The 4,863-nt window shown below is 42.4% G+C and overlaps 1 long non-coding RNA gene across 1 annotated transcript; it reads left to right on the top strand.

Annotated features, from left to right (window-relative positions):
• The first annotated feature begins 333 nt into the window (after positions 1-333).
• LOC109262608 (uncharacterized) lies at positions 334-3,940 on the top strand. Its single transcript, XR_002077832.2, has 2 exons — positions 334-732; positions 3,576-3,940. It is a non-coding gene; the product is annotated as an uncharacterized LOC109262608 (long non-coding RNA).
• The last annotated feature ends 923 nt before the right edge of the window (positions 3,941-4,863 follow it).

The raw sequence follows: 4,863 nt of genomic DNA, 5'->3' as shown, positions 1-4,863 counted from the left end.
CTGTACGGGTCTGTGCAGACAGTACTCTTTGCTCATTGTAGCCTCATCAGGACCCCACATACAATAAGACCTTGATAAATATGCATTGATGGAGGGATGGATCAATTACCTGGCAGCCTATAACTCAGAGCCTGGTCACAGTACCAATTGTGAGTGCTAGAGGCATCTGAGAAGCAGCGATCAGGGGAGTTGGTTGTACTCAGCCAGGCACCCAGGCTGGGCTTTATTTCCAACCAGGATATGACAAAAAGAAAAGACTCAGAGATGGGAAGGAGGTCAAACCAGGGAAGTGGTAAGAGGGCTATAAGATCTCCCAGAGCACCCACCTTCTGCCCTTGCAGCAGGCATCTGGCCAGACAGGAAGCAGGGCTGGGGAGGAGTGGACAGGATGGGCTGGCAAGGGACAGGAAGCACTTGGAGCACCAGGGAGGAAGGGAGGGGACAAATCCCACCACCTAGCAGACCACAGGAAAGCCCCAATCATGGGCACTTCTGGCCTTCCCCACAGAAGAATCCTGCCTTTTCCTCCATACTGAAATTGGCAGCAGAAACAAAGGTGAATTGGACATTCTCCCACTCACCAGGATATTAGTGCCTCTTACAGGGGGACAAACACCAGTGACATAAATAATCAAGGGCCTTGAAGCATCCCGAATGACAGCAAGCCAGGACTCTGAGATGGAAGTAGGCACACCGGAGTTCCTATCCTGATTCCAGGCCCAAGATCCTAAGGTAAGTTAACCTTTGTACACCTCAGTTTTGTTACCTGAGACTAGTCCCTGCCTCACAGGTTGTGAGGATGAAATAAGGTCCCCCCCGTAAAGCTCTCAGAGGACTCCTTGAGCCTTAGTATTGTTGGAGAGAGCCACAGCTGTGGGACCTGGGAGGTGCGGAGGAGGTGCTGGGGACTTGAAAATGAGCAGAATTTAGACCAGCAGAGATGGGGGAGCCAGGGCATCCCAGGTGAGGGCAAGAATCAAGCCCCAGCACAGGAAACTAGGGTGTGGGGGTAGCTGTGAAGTTTTCCCTTTGACTGGCTGTGGGGAGGGGAGCAAGGGAACTACCTCTGGAAGGGCAGACGGGGTATTCTGGGGATACTGGCATGTCCAGAGCAAGAAACCAGACCTTGTTCTGGAGTCAATTGGGAGCTGTGAAGTGTTTGAACAGGGTGACCAGTTGAGCAGTGGGAGGTGGGATAGGAGGCGGATGAGGTGGACTAGTGCAGGGAGGTCATGGGGCCCAGGCACAGCTCTTGGAGAGGGGTGGGAATGTGGCTGCCTTTCAAATAGATCAACTCTGACACATTCTGGGAAGGACCTAGGGTGGAGATAGAATTCTAATTCTTAGGACTCTATCTCTTTCACAACTGCCTTCAAAGGGAGAAGGCTGGGTGACAAGGGAGGAGATAAAGGGCCACGTTAATGATTGGAGAGGCCATATGGTGTAGGAAAACATCGATACACCTCGTCTAATCATTCACAAAGAAAGTGGCTGCAAGAGAGGAGTGAGAAATGAACAGCTCTGCAGCCTGACCAGCGAGCTGTAGTCCAGATGTGGTCTGGCCTTGGGCGACATGAAAAATGGATTGCTTCCTCAATCTCCCTGAAATATCTTTATGGTCCCATTGCCCTATTAGGACTACCCTTTCCCTCAATTGCCCAGACCTCATGGCCACACCCAAATACACTATGTTTCCATGTGAGGGTGTGGTGTAGACATCTGAAAGCCCACAGTGCTACTCCCCACCTATGGCACTTCGGACAGATGACTTATATTGGTCCCTTGAGACCTCTGTAGTAAATTGAGATGCAGATGAATCCTTCAGCAGTGGACTTAACTACTTGGAACCTCAGTCTCAGAAATCTGTTGAAACTCTGACCTCAACTGACTGCTGAGTGTACCTTGAGAGAGTTCATGTGTTTCCCTTTCAAGTTGACCCTAAGTCCACAGATGTTGTTTGCTCTTAATACGAAGATATGTCCCAATCTGTGAGAACATCTGAATTTGCGATAAACTTAGAGTCAGGTGCCAGGGTACATGTTACAGAGACTTGTAGGTGTTCTAAGCCCAAATTTTTTTTTCTGAAGAAATTATGTGAAGTATTGACACTGGTGAAACATTTCCAAAATGCAACCCGATTCAGTACATCTTCCTGAAGAGAAATGGCAGGAAAACCGAAGGCTACACAAGAAGGCAGTAATCCAAATGCAGAAAAAATTAAAATGTCATATGATTTTAAGCAACTGATATATTGAAAGAAAAGAAAGACCATTTGACCTTGACTTTATGGTGACTCTTTCCCCTTTGAGTAGCTCACAGGTCCTGACATTGGATCCGTAGAGAGGACCATGTGATCCCAGCATATTGTCCCTCCCTGTGGTGGGAAATAATGAACTGATGGTAATAACACAAGTGCATTTTTTATGGGTTATAACTTTTTAAATCAACCATAGAGAAAGCCTTTATTACAAGTGAAGAACTGAACGGAGAGCTTGTGAATGTTAACAACATTAAAAATGAAAGTGTCACTGTCAAAGGGGCTCCAGATTAATTCAGTGGGTTGGCTTGCATCCTCTAGAAAAGTCAAATTACTGAGGAGGAATCCAAAGCAATCACATCAACATGAAATGCCCAAATCCTACATTTGGTAAATTTGGCAGATTTGTTATTCATCAAACTGCATTTTAGAGAATTGGGCTGCTTCTTACAGAAGGTAGGAGATGAAAGACGAAGAGTGACCTTACCTTTCAGAGAGGGAAGTAAATTACTGACTGAAGATGAATAGAACAAAAAAATAGAGGTTCAAGAATAATATTTAAAGTTAAAAATATCAGCAATTGAGGAATTTTTAGGAAATAATTATCAAACCTCAGGAAAAGAAGAGGTAGGGGAATTACAGAATCATGTGACCTAAATCCTCATCGTATTTTCATAACAAGGAGTCAAAAGACTGTTGTAAAGCTGAGGAAATTAAGAAACAGTGGTATAAGCTTGTTGTTCTGGGGGGCCTTGATTTCAGCTCAGGTCAAGACCTCACAGTTCATGGGATGGAGCCCTGTGTCGGGCTCTGCACTGAGACTGCAGAGCCTGCTTGGGATTCTCTCTGTTCCTCTTTCTCTGCCCCTCCCATGCTTGTGGTGTCTCTCAAAACAAATAAATAAACTTTAAAAAAATAAGCTTATTGTTTTGAATTATGGAATAAACCACAGAAGAATGAAAAAGAGAAACAGGAGAACAGGACTATGTTTGGGGCACATAAACCAGGAGAGAATTGCTTTGCATTGCAAGCTTTCTTTTGCTATTTTGTTTTTTACCAGGTACATCAATGTGTCAATAATATGTTTAGGGTGTGTGCGCGCGTGTGTGTGTGTGTGTGTGTGTGTGTGTCTGTGTGTGTCCCTTATAGGCAAGGACCATGACATAGCCATCTTTTTTTTTCCTAGGTCTACCCTTGTAATTGGCACAATAGCAATAAATTAATAACAATAATAGGAAAACCATCTGTTAGTTAAGTGCCTACCATGCCCAGAGGCTGAGCCAAGTGCTTCACAAATATATTGTTATTCCTTACACAGCCCTGCAAGATAAACATTCTGTCCATCCAATGAGGAAGTGGATGTAAAGGAGTTCAAGAAGAAGAAGAAGAAGAAGAAGAAGAAGAAGAAGAAGAAGAAAAAGAAAGAAAGAAAGAAAGAAAGAAAGAAAGAAAGAAAGAAAGAAAGAAAGAAAGAAATATAAGAAAAAAGAAAACAGAAACAGAATTGTCCAAGGAAACACAACTGATTAATGACAGGATTTGAGCCCAGGTCCTGAAATCTAGCAGGATTTAAAACTAAGTCTGACTATCTCTAAGACCTGGGGATTTTGTTTGTTTGTTCTTTTTAAAACTAAACCACCATTTGAATGAATAATTGTGAATAAATGATGGTGAATAAGTCAATGCATATGAAACTTAAAATGATGTCAGTTATGTAGTTCCATGCCTCAAGAATATTCTATCAAGTATCACTATCTAGGTCCAAAAAGCTTTAGACTCATAAACTTACTATGCCTGAAATAACTGGAAGAGAGTATTGTAAAGTCATAAATAAGGCCTGGTAGAAGCCAGAGGGAAAATTTAGATTCTTAAAGTAAGTGGCGAGATTTTGTCCAGTAATGGAACAAATTGAAGTAATCCAGGCTGAAAGAACACTGGGTAGTAAATATACATTGAATCAACCTCAACACTTACAGCTTTCTGGACTAAAATATTATTTTCATGCAGATTTAAATGGCTTAGGCATTAGGGCTTACTGCAAAATTAGTTTAAGTGGCTATGTCTTTGAGCCCAAACAAGGTCATACAGATGCAAGAGTGTGTTCAGCCTTAGAAGAAAGAAACAGAATGTCCTCATATGGGTATCTACAAATTATATTCTGATATACTGGATTAAGATACACATTATAGCACATGCATAAAAATAGGAAACATAAAAGGATGAACTGAATACTGCATATAAACACAAGTTCTACTTTTTCTTCTTACTCCCCAATTGGTAGTCTTATACAACCCCAGCTACAGTCCACTCAAAAGAATACTGGTATATGGGGTGGATTATCATATACTGAGCAAGAAATGATGGAGAATAAATGGTCTACAGGAGGAAATAAAAGTATTATAATTAGAGTCAACATTTATCAAGAACTTACCCTGTACTAGGCACTGTTCTAAGCAGTTTGTATTAACTCATGGAATCCTTATAACAACCCTACGGGCAGGTTGTATGGTTAATCTCCATTTCACAAGAGACGAGACTGAGGCACTGAAAGATTAAATAATTTACCTGAGGTCACACAGCTAGTGAGTGTTGGAACTAAAAGGCCT

Source organism: Panthera pardus, unplaced genomic scaffold (genome assembly GCF_024362965.1).
Source record: "Panthera pardus isolate Hobbes unplaced genomic scaffold, ASM2436296v1 HiC_scaffold_24, whole genome shotgun sequence".
In the NCBI taxonomy this organism is placed as follows: Eukaryota; Metazoa; Chordata; class Mammalia; order Carnivora; family Felidae; genus Panthera; species Panthera pardus.
This window is presented reverse-complemented; position numbering and strand designations above follow the sequence as displayed.